Genomic DNA, 11,373 nt, shown 5'->3' with positions numbered 1-11,373 from the left:
GAATGTACGTTAGCAGATCAAGCCCAATTAATGCAACTTTCTTAGCCCATTAACAAATGGAGAAGAAAAAAAACAAGGACGAGCTTTCATCAAATTTGTTTTTTTTTTTAATTCAGGTTCATCTAACGGCCAGCTTTTTTTTAAATTGCCATTCCATTAAAATAAATTTCAATAGTGCAGGATAGCGTAGACGGTGGGCACATAGTATCTCTGGTATAATGGTCAGGGGTCGATTCTCAGGAACTGACGACCTGGGGTTTATCCCGCCAGGCGCCTATGACCTGTGTACTTGCATGAACCTCCCTCCATATTCGTGGGGCCGGCACTAGGGGGGTCGTTAAAAGTCCTATCTTATTAGATGAGATCAGTTATATGGATTATTTTACGTCATTGAATTCCATCTCTTATTATATCATTATCTATATTTAAATAAATTCTATCTTATTTTATTGTTGTTAACCAAGTCTTTTTTTGGACTTCCTCTTTCTCATTTAATATACGTGTTTGTCATAGTTTTATATTGCCTAACTGGAGGATTTATTGATAGTTCAAGTATATGTTTATATCATCTTAAACGTGTCTCTCAGAATTTTCCACAATAGATACAACTCTGACTTTCTCTATAATGTTCTTATTTTTTATTCTGTACATTGTCGTATGTCCACACATCTATTTTAACATCCTCATCTCTACAACTCTTATCTTCTGCTCATATATGCTCGAGTCATAGTCAAACATTCAGCTGTATATAACATAGCAGGTCTAATTGTGATTTTATAGAACTTTCCTTTAAATTTATAGGTACTTTACGATTACATAAAACATCCGACGCTTTCCTCTATTTCAACCATCATGTTTATATTCTATATAAGACATCTCTCTCAATATCTCCATCATTTTATAAAAAAGATCATAAATATTTAAAACTCTTGATTCCAAACAATTCGTCATCTCCTATCTTAACAATTATTTCATTACGTCTAATATTGCTAACCTTAAATTCCATATATTGTATCTTTATTCTACTAAGCCTAAATCTTTTGTAACGACCACCTTTTTTAATACTCTACTACTCTCTAAGAGTGACTGTTACTTAACTACTAACTCTATCTAACCGGTATAATAAAAAAACACGAGGAATCTCTACCGAAAAATTTCGGCAGAGTCTCCCCTGTACTGGTGACCATAATCATTAATACATAACATAATATACACAGCCACAGGCGGCTGGAACATTTATCAAACAACCACACAGTTTATAAGACGCAACAACTAAAAAAAATAAACTATTCTAGCAATAACAAATGAATAAAACTCCAACAGTGGGAAAATAACCAAACTAACAATGCGGAATGAAAATACAATCTAAAAAGACATAAACCATAAGGTACAACTCAACTATTTCTATCCACTAAACATGAAAACTCAAAACTTCCCAGGTCTCTCCATAATCCTGACATCACACATCCATCCACACCTCCTTGTCGCCTCCCTTTGCTAACACTTTTCTTTTCCTGTATCTGCAGTAAGAGGAAATGCAAACTATAAGCAAAATGCTTAGTAAGCGCTATCTAACTCACAAAATCTCGATATGCATGTACATATATCTATAACATGATCTAACTGATTACTTACTGAAGACTACTCATGCTCATCTACTAATAAAAGAATAAGACATGCTGAAATGCTAAACATGTAAAGCTACTCATGCTCAGAAAATAGCAAAGAACAGTAAGCTAATCTAAATAACATGCTAGCATAAAAGAAAACTCAACTTGTTGATTTTAAAACAAAGTGAAATTTAATTCATCTGTTCTAAACTTATTCTTTAATTCACTTGTTTAAAACTTATTCTTTAATACTTTATACTTATGTAAAACTTGTTTTACTTGTTCAAAAACTTATACTTATAATACTTCAAAATAGTAATCAACTTCTCTTGGGCCCGACAACTGTACTTGCTTTTACTTTTGTAACGACCCGACCCATTTGGCGGCCCATTTGGTGACCCTCAGGTCATCGACCGTCGACCGTCAGCCGTGTCGTTACTACTAGGTTATCTAAACCTAGGGACGACTATGGGAGCCCAACCCAAGGACAACTAAGAGTCCAACACAGTGTCACTGATAAAAGTAAAATACTTATTATCTTTTAATACTTCTATATAATGCCTCGGCATTTTCTTTAGCACCTTGTGTGCCAAAATCCCTAAAATCTTGATTCTGGGATCTACTTAAGGCCTTGACCTTTTTCTTTCTTTTCTTTATCTTTCTTATACTTGTTAATACCTCTAATAAAGAAATATCTCATACAAAACTGTACTAAATGCTTATTAACATTGCCCTGATCACTTAACAGAGTTGCATGAAAATACTTAATAAAACTATACTGAAATGCTCAATAAAACTGCATACTATGCTAATCAAAATTCTGCATACTTTGCTAATAAAACTGCACTTGAAATTCTAAAGAAATTTGTACTATAACTCAACATTTGCATCCAATAAACATTCTGTATTATAACTTAATCAAGACATTTAAGACAAGTAGATCAACAACAACATTGTTCCGTCATAACATGTGTGCGTAGAGGGCATATAATTTCTTATATCAACAGTCTAAAGCGTAAAACATTAAGACATCAAAATTAGTATTTACGGAAACGATTACTACAGCTTCACAAATCCTGGCCACCCATATAGCTACGACAGATACAAATAACAACATGAACTTAGAACTAAACTTGGGTATAAATAGTTAGAGCTTAAGGTAAATCATGTATAGGAATATGATGGACTTAAAGCTATACATACCAGAAGCCATAAATTCATATTAAATAAAACCTATGTCATGCTTGCTTGTAAACACAAGGGAAATGTGACTGTTCAAACTAAAATCTAACCGCAATGAAGAAAACTAACTGCATGCTCAAAATTTATTCAAGCTATCTTACATTCATTGCCTAGCAACAAAATCTGAGATTTACTGTGCTCTGTGTAAACCGAACATGCTTATTAAAATAACAAACAGAAAGGATTTAAACTGAAATCTACTAAACCTTGAAACCTATATGAAACTTGTTCAAAGCTTGTATGCTACACAAAATTCCCAAACTAAAACCAAATAGCACTACCTGGCACCAGAACACCCTCACGACAGCAACACAAAATCAAAAGCTTCGAACTTTACAGCATGCTTCAAATTCAAGAACACAAAAATAAAAAATGAGCAACCACAAACTAAACAATCTGTTAACTTCCGAATCTAACAATCCCACATGCTTGGGCTGAACTAATCCTTCCCTCCTTCCTTAGGGTTTACGGCAGCAAACCATAACAAACAAAACCTACACCGAATTACTCGAGCCATAGGCACGAACGGGAAGTAAAAGCATCAAATCCGAATTCAAACTATAAAAACTCGAGGTATAAAACCCACATGCTTGATCTTTACCCATCATGTTCTTCCTTTGAAGGTCACGGCAGTAAACCGTAAGCTAACCTTCTTCACAGAAAAAAAAAATTGGAACACAAAAGGAATAGAAATCCGGAACTATCCTACTGCAGGTGAGTAGCGACTTACCTTTGTTTCCTTGACTCACAGCCGAAGGAGAAACCTTCTAATGCTTCTAGGGTTTGGATAACTTGAAATCTTCGGCGACTCCTTGCGTGCACAGCTTCCCTTCGACGAGAGGATCCCGAAATGGTGAAGAGCTCTCGACATTAGCCCCCTCGCCGGCCGCCGGAGGTGAAAACCCTAGCTCCGGTTTGCTGCTGCGATTTCGCCCGAGAAGAAGCACCGCGCACGCGAGAGGAAAAAGGAGAAAGGAAAAGCTAGGTCACGGGTAATCAATCAAGCCCTAAGTTCTCCTCTTTTATAACTTCAATATTCGGTTAACTTCTTTAAATAATTTTGCTATCAATTCTAAATAGAACCAATGGCTTGAATACTTGGTCAGCAGCGGTTTAGCGGGAGTTGGAGGTCGTACGTTCGAACTCTGCTCGGCTCCCTTTATTTTGATATTTCTGTTTCTATTATGGCTTAAGTATAATTTAGTTCCTATATGTTCACAAAATATCGGCAGCACACTTGGTTAGCCGGATTTACTTAAGGCTTTGCTTAACCGGAGGTCTCTGGTTTGAATCTCGGCTTGGACATTTTTTTGTCAAAGCTTCATTCGTTTAGTAAAAATACCAAACGACCTCCAAAAATTACATAAAAATACTCTAAAAATTTCTAAAAATCTCTAGAATATTTCTAAAATATTTCTAAATATTTTTAACCACTATTAGAACTCCAAATGAAGAAATTTGGGTCATTACATCTTTTACTTCTAATATTTCCTACCACGGTGCTATATCTTAAATATATATAGTGAGTTCATCCATAAATAGTGTAAAAAGATAGGGACTTAGAGATAATCTTTAATGTAACTCTATCTTTATTGGAAATGCTTCAGTTACTCCGTCTAAAGTATTTACTCTGGTCATTACATCTTCATACATATATTCTTAATTAGTTCAATATATGTTACGCCAACACTTCTCTTTTCTAGAATTCTTCATATAATTTTTCTTGGGAATTTATTATAAGCTTTTTCTAAGTCAATGAATACCATGTTTAGGTCTTATTTTTACTCCCGATATTTTTTAATTAATTGTCTAAGAAGATGTATAGCTTCTATTGTCGACCTTTCATGCATGAATCCAAATTGATATTCGATCACCGAGGTCTCATTTTTTAATCTTTTTTGTATTATTTTTTTTCCAAAGTTTCATGATATGACTCATTAGTTTAATACCTCTATAGTTTGTACAATTTTATACATCTCCCTTATTCTTATATAAGGGAACTATAATACTTATCCTCCATTAATCAAATATTTTTCCATTTTTAATATCATGATAAATAATTTTGTAAGTCATTAGTTTAATACCTTGTTTCCCTAGGCACTTCCAGACCTTAATCAAAATATCATCTGGTTCAATAGCTTTTCCATTGTGCATCCCATTTAAAGCTTGTTCTACTTCTGAAGTTTGAATTTTTTGATAAAAATTTAAATTTCTATGTTTATTTTACCTATTTAAATTACCTAAGTTAAGTCGGTCACCTACACCTTCATTAAAAAGTTAATGAAAATACTTTTTCTACTACTTTTTTATTTCTCCATTATTTACTAGTACCCTATTATATTCATCTTTAATATATTTTATTTGGATAAGATATCTTGTCTTTCTTTCCCTCACTTTAGTTATTCTATAAATGTCTCTTTCCCCTTCTTTTGTATTTAATTTTTGATATAATCGTTCAAAAGTTTCATTCTTTGCTTCATTCATTACTTTCTTAACTTTTTTCTTTGCTATTATATATATTTTTAATATTCCTTATTCTTACAAATATATAATTTCTTATAAGTTATTCATTTTTCCTTCACTTTCTCTGGTACTTTCTCATTCTACTACTAAGATTCTTACTTAGTGGTGCATATCCTTTTGACTGACCGAGTACATTTTTAGCTACTATTTTCAACTTTGATACCATTTTATCTCATATTATATTAGAGTCACCGTATATTTCATCTAATGCTTGTACTCTTACCTTCTCATTAAATATATTTTATTTCTCATCTTTTAACTTTCACAACTTAATTTTATGAGTCATATATATTTTTTTTTCTATTGATACTATGTTTGAGATATATATCCAACATTACTAACATATGTAAGGTAGTTAAGTTTTTTCCAAGAATGACCTTGCAATCTTTATAAATTTTTCTATCATTCTTCTTAACAATAAAAAAGTCAATTGCGATTTATTATTCCCATTTTTGAACGTGACTAAGTGTTCTTCTCTTTTCTTAAAAAACGTATTAGTTAATATAAAGTTATATGTTATTAAAAAATCTAATATAATTTTTCCTTTCTCATTTCTCGTTCTAAATGAATAACTCCAATATACCCTCTTATATTCCTTATTTTTCACTCCGACATACCCATTTAGATCACTTCCTATTAAAATCATTTCATTTGGCGAAATGTTTTGTAATATTTCATCTAATTCGTACCAAAACCTTAATTTGGTTGCTTCATCTAATTCTACTTACGGTGCATATATACTAATTATGTTCATAGTTTCTTTCGCCACTATTATCTTAAGGGTTAAAATTCTATCCCTTATAACTTCATCATTTAACGAATTATCTGTAACAATACTCATTCTATTTCTTACTTTACTCTTTTTTGTGTACTATAACTTAAAACTCGAGTTCTCTATTATCTTTGCATTCTCGCCTACACATTTTGTTTCTTGTACACATAAAATACTAATTCTTTTCATAATCATTGTATCTACTAGCTATATTGATTTACTAGTGAGGATTCCTATGTTTTATGTTTCAAATATTAGATTATTAGTTTTTCTATTATATTTGTTCTTATCAAACCTATGGTGTGAGAACTCTTACCTATTTAACACGACACTCAAGTTCTCATGAAGATGTTATTAGTGTAGTTAGCACCAATGGTCAATTCTTTTGATGAATGATAAATGGATTAAAGTTAGGTGTGGTGTGATCTAACCTCGTTACCAAGTATTCTGGACTTGATAGGTCTAGAAGACCTTACATAAGGTTAAAATCCAGCTAGGTCTATTGGACCTGATAGCTTGTGAGAAGTCTAGATAAGTCAAGGACTAACCCGATATTTAGCGAGAAGTTTGGTTGGGTTCGCGGAACTTGATAACTAACTGAAGTCTAGTTGGATCTGCAGACCTAATAACTGACGGGAAGACCTAGTAGGTCAAAAGCAAGTCAAGCAATTCTGCATGGTAAGTAAGATAAGTCATTGAGGAGAGTGTTCCTGTGAGGATGAATCCCAATTAGGACTTTAGGCGCTAATCCAATTTAGGTCCATTTTGGATACCTAAACTGAGACCATAACTAAATTTTGATTTTGAGAAAACAAGATCTAAATATTAATGTTATTTTATTACTGTGCTAAATTTGTTTTACAGGTTACACTTTATTTTTGGACTAACACATTTTGCAGGACTAAAATAGCAAAAATCAGCCTCAAATGAACAGTGTCTGAGGCATCACAGAGCTAACTGGAGGTGCCTTAGAGCAGGCTTGGAGGTGCCTTGGACCAGTTAGAGGCACCCTTAAGGAGATAAAGTTTGTGTTACGGGGAGGCGCACTAGAGTGCACTGGAGGTGCCCCTGATACATGCTTAGAGGCACCTTGGAGCGTTTGGAAGGTGCTTTCTAGTGGATAATGTTGGTCGGCTAGAAGGGGGGGTTGCATAGCCCTAAAAAAACAAAGAAAAACCTTTCTCTAACTTTCAACAGAACACTTGCATAAAATATAAAATAAATTAAAATAGAAAAAAAGAGGCACAAGATGTTTACTTGATTACAACCGGGGGAGGTTGTTAATCTAAGGAAAGTGTCGCATTAGAATATCTCCTTCAGGCGGAGAAACCTCTTACAGCAATGAGGCGCATAAATAAAGAAGCTAAACTACAAATGAAGCGCACAGGTGTTGAATGAATGAATTGCTTGGAATGAATTGAAGCTTCTGGACCAAGGCTATATTTATAGCCTTGGTCGGGGTGCCTAGGAGAGGATAAACTTTTATCCCCTTCTCAACGGATCGTGTTTGACGTGATCCTGGTCAAAGTTCAACTCCGGGCGCCTGGAATGGCTCCAGGCGCCCGGACCACTAAAGTCAACAGGGTTGACTTTTGGTCGGTCCCTTTGCTCCGATGCTGCTCGCTTCGGTCCGGGTCTTCCGCTCCTGCTCCGATCGCTTGGGTGATTTCGGCCAACCGAAATAAGGCTCACCCGAACCCAATTTCAGTCTTCTCGAGCAACCTTCCGCTCCGGCTTCTCGTTCCTCGGAAACGCCGCGTGCCTCCTTCTCGTCCGCCCGCGTACTTTTCCGCAGCGCCTCGTACCTCAGACAACGGGCTCCCTCCCGTTCCGTCCTTCTCGCTAGCTGCGTCTTTTGCTCAACTCCCTATGCTCCTAAGCTCCTGCACACTTAGACATAAGGTTAAAAACATGATAGAACCTAACTTAACTTATTGATCACATCAAAACAACCTTGGGGTTCCAACAATCTCTCCCTTTTTGATGTGAGCGGCCCAAGTTAATCTAGAGTAAATAGACATAAATATAAATGACTAATATTGCAATAAAATGATAGAGAAATTTGGTCTACCTCCCCCTAGACTTATACTTTTTCTTCTCCCCCTTTGATCACATAAAAAATGGGGTTCAGAGAAAAAATCTAAGGGTAAAACTTAGAAAATTTTAAAAATAATTTTGATTTTACTTAACCATTTACAATAATTTTCAACAAAGTTTCTAAGTTTCTTTAAAATAATTCTAAAAAAATTCTAGATAATTTGTAAAAGAAATATTTTTGAAAAAATTTCTAACTTAAATCTTTGAGAATTTTCTAAGTAAGAACTTTAGATAAAAAAAAATTTAAGCAACAATTTCAAAAGAAATTTTAACTTAGGCAAAAATAATTTTGAGAATTTTCTAAGTAAAAATTTTACGCAAGAAAATTTTTCTATGGAAATAATTTTGAAAGATTTAAAAAAAATATTTGAAAAACTTTTTAAAGGATTATTAAATTCCAATCTTAATGTTTTATCAGAAAGTTAATTAAATATTTTATTTCAATATTTTGGTTTCCAGGCAATAGCGAGGCACTAAGTCTTCTTGGTTATTGGAACAACAACCACTTTCTTAGACAAAACCTCATAAAGAAATTTAATGTTTAATTTTCTTGCTAAAAGCTCTAAATCTAATAGTTTAAGTTCAAGTTAAACAGGACTTTGGAACTCAATATATGTTGTAACGCCCCGGCCCGGGCGGGCCCCACCCGGACCGAACCAGGAACGACACCAGAATTACCTATCAGTTTGATGACTAACTCCACAGACCACCGGAGGTTCTTTCAACGTGCTTTGTCCTCACTCGCACGCACCCTGGAAAACTTCCCAGGAGGTTTCTCATCCTCAGATTTCTCCAAGCCAAGCACGCTTAACTTTGGAGTAGGATTTTCATGCACATGCCTAGACACAAGTTCATACTGAATTTGACACAGTGTTATAAGGAAAGATAGGAGTAACTTAATATAAATCAAATCATTGTGTAAAATAATAGGTTGATGGAAATATAGGAAACAACTATATAATCACTATTATGACCATATGGAAATAACTATGTCATTCATTGTTGTATAACAAATATTGAATTTTTTTTTTTTTAATCTTCCTATCTGTTGTCATGTGTGCTACATGGTTGGTGAATATGGTCCAGGACCTTTGCTTAGACTGCTTTTAGTTATACTGAACTGAACAATAGCCATATAGAGAATGATAAAACAAGAGGTGCCGTGATGCACTCTAGTGCCACTTGAGAATAATTAATATTTAACTAGTTTGTATGCAAGAAATGGTAACTAGTTAAGACCAAGCCTGAAATGGAAAATCTACTTTTTGTTAGTTAAGACCAAGCCTTTAGCATTGCAGTCATCTGTTACATTGCATGACTTTCTTCCATGTGTGTGGTTGACCTGTCAAATTCTACAAATTTCATCCAGCAGTATGTAGGACAGATATTGCTAGCATAATGGCACCTTGTAAAAAGTACTAAAAAAAAATCACATCTATGAATATTTGTCCTTTCCGTGAACACTCTGCGAGTTATTAACAGAGGAAGACAAACTGTATTAGCAATGAAAGAATTTAAGCTTACTTGATCCATCCTTTTATTTGGTATTAAGCGACGATAGTCTATGTCACTTCCAACCAATATTTTCTGGCAACTTTCTTCCAATTTCAATAAAAAAAGAAAGAAATATATCTTTCTGCATACCATCCTGATTCAATTCCTCTGGTGCCCGGTTACTGGTCGCGACAAGAAATGTACCAGTGCTCAGTAATTTGCTGAGAATACCAGATAAAGCAATGATAGCAAAGACATCAACTGTCTGTACAACATGAAACAAACTCAATCTTTCAGCAATGCCTTACTATCTAATAAATAAATTGCTAAAATAAATAGTAATTTGAGTGCTACATTGTCAATAGAAAAAAAAATATACCAGTGTCGATCTGATTTATGCATGCAGCATGCTCTAGAAACTTTGCCCATCTTAATTTCGAAACAAACACATTCACTCCATGTTCACAACACTTTTAAGGTTTGATTCATTCAAGTCAATCTCAATAACAACAACAAGTTAGGTCCATTTGAATTGGTGGTGTTATCAGAATGTTAAATCAAAGTACAGCATCCTAGATGAAAAAAAAAAAGTGCTTAACAAAGATAATAGGGATGTGAATGTTGATAGGTGGACATATAAAAAATAATAATGGAAATGAAAATGACATATGTAGACTCACTACTTTTAGACCGCATCGATTGACTGCATATAAGGAACATATGTAGACTACCTACTCTTAGACTACAGCGACTGACCGTCTCTCTATCGTCCGGTAATACCTTGGACGTCACTCAGGAGGTCAGAGGTTACCCGTTAGATTTTGACAATCTGATACTTACGGTAGATCTTTTAGTATTGGAAATGGTTGACTTTGATATTATTCTTGGCATAGATTGTTTGTCAGTATATCATGCCACAGTTGATTGCCAGACGAGGGTGGTCATATTCCGGCCATTATGAGTTTTTGGTAATGTCATTTGGGCTTACCAATGCTCTAGCGGTATTTATGGATTGTTGTGGTGGAGCATTGCTCTCACATGTTATGGATTGTTGTGGTGGAGCGTTGCTCCCACATATTGTAAATTGCTCATAGAGGAGCGCTACTCTCATATAGGTTGCCGATGCGCTTAGCAGGAAGTCCGGAGGGATTTTAGCTTGCCACCGAGTTGTGGGCACAGACTTGATTTAGGGTTCCTCCGATTTGGGCCTTGAGGGGTAAGGACAGATAGAGCAGGGTACTCTGGTTACCATGGTTGCTCAGTCGTTGATCAGGACGGGGATACGAGAGCCCTAGGCTGCTGATCAGTATTTGTAGTTTATTTGCAGCCAGATAGCTTTCGGGCAGTAGACCGAGTTCACACGAGACGAGGAGGGTGTTATACACTTCCGAGGCAGATTTTGCGTACTTTAGTCTCATCCGGTCTTATAGGAGTTACTTCCGGAGGCTCATCGCTCATGATTTGCTGTCCACCCAGGCGGTACCCGTATGTACCAAGATTTGAGATGTTTCTATTGGTGGAACGACATGAAGGACGACATGAAAGAAGACATCGCGGATTTTGTAGCTAGATGTCTTGTCTGTCAGCGAATGAAGGCTGAGCACCAGAGACCTGCCGGCTTACTTCGGCAGATTC

The sequence above is a fragment of the Zingiber officinale genome, chromosome 5A, assembly GCF_018446385.1.
Source record: "Zingiber officinale cultivar Zhangliang chromosome 5A, Zo_v1.1, whole genome shotgun sequence".
Lineage (NCBI taxonomy): Eukaryota > Viridiplantae > Streptophyta > Magnoliopsida > Zingiberales > Zingiberaceae > Zingiber > Zingiber officinale.
Note: the sequence above shows the minus strand (reverse complement) of the source record.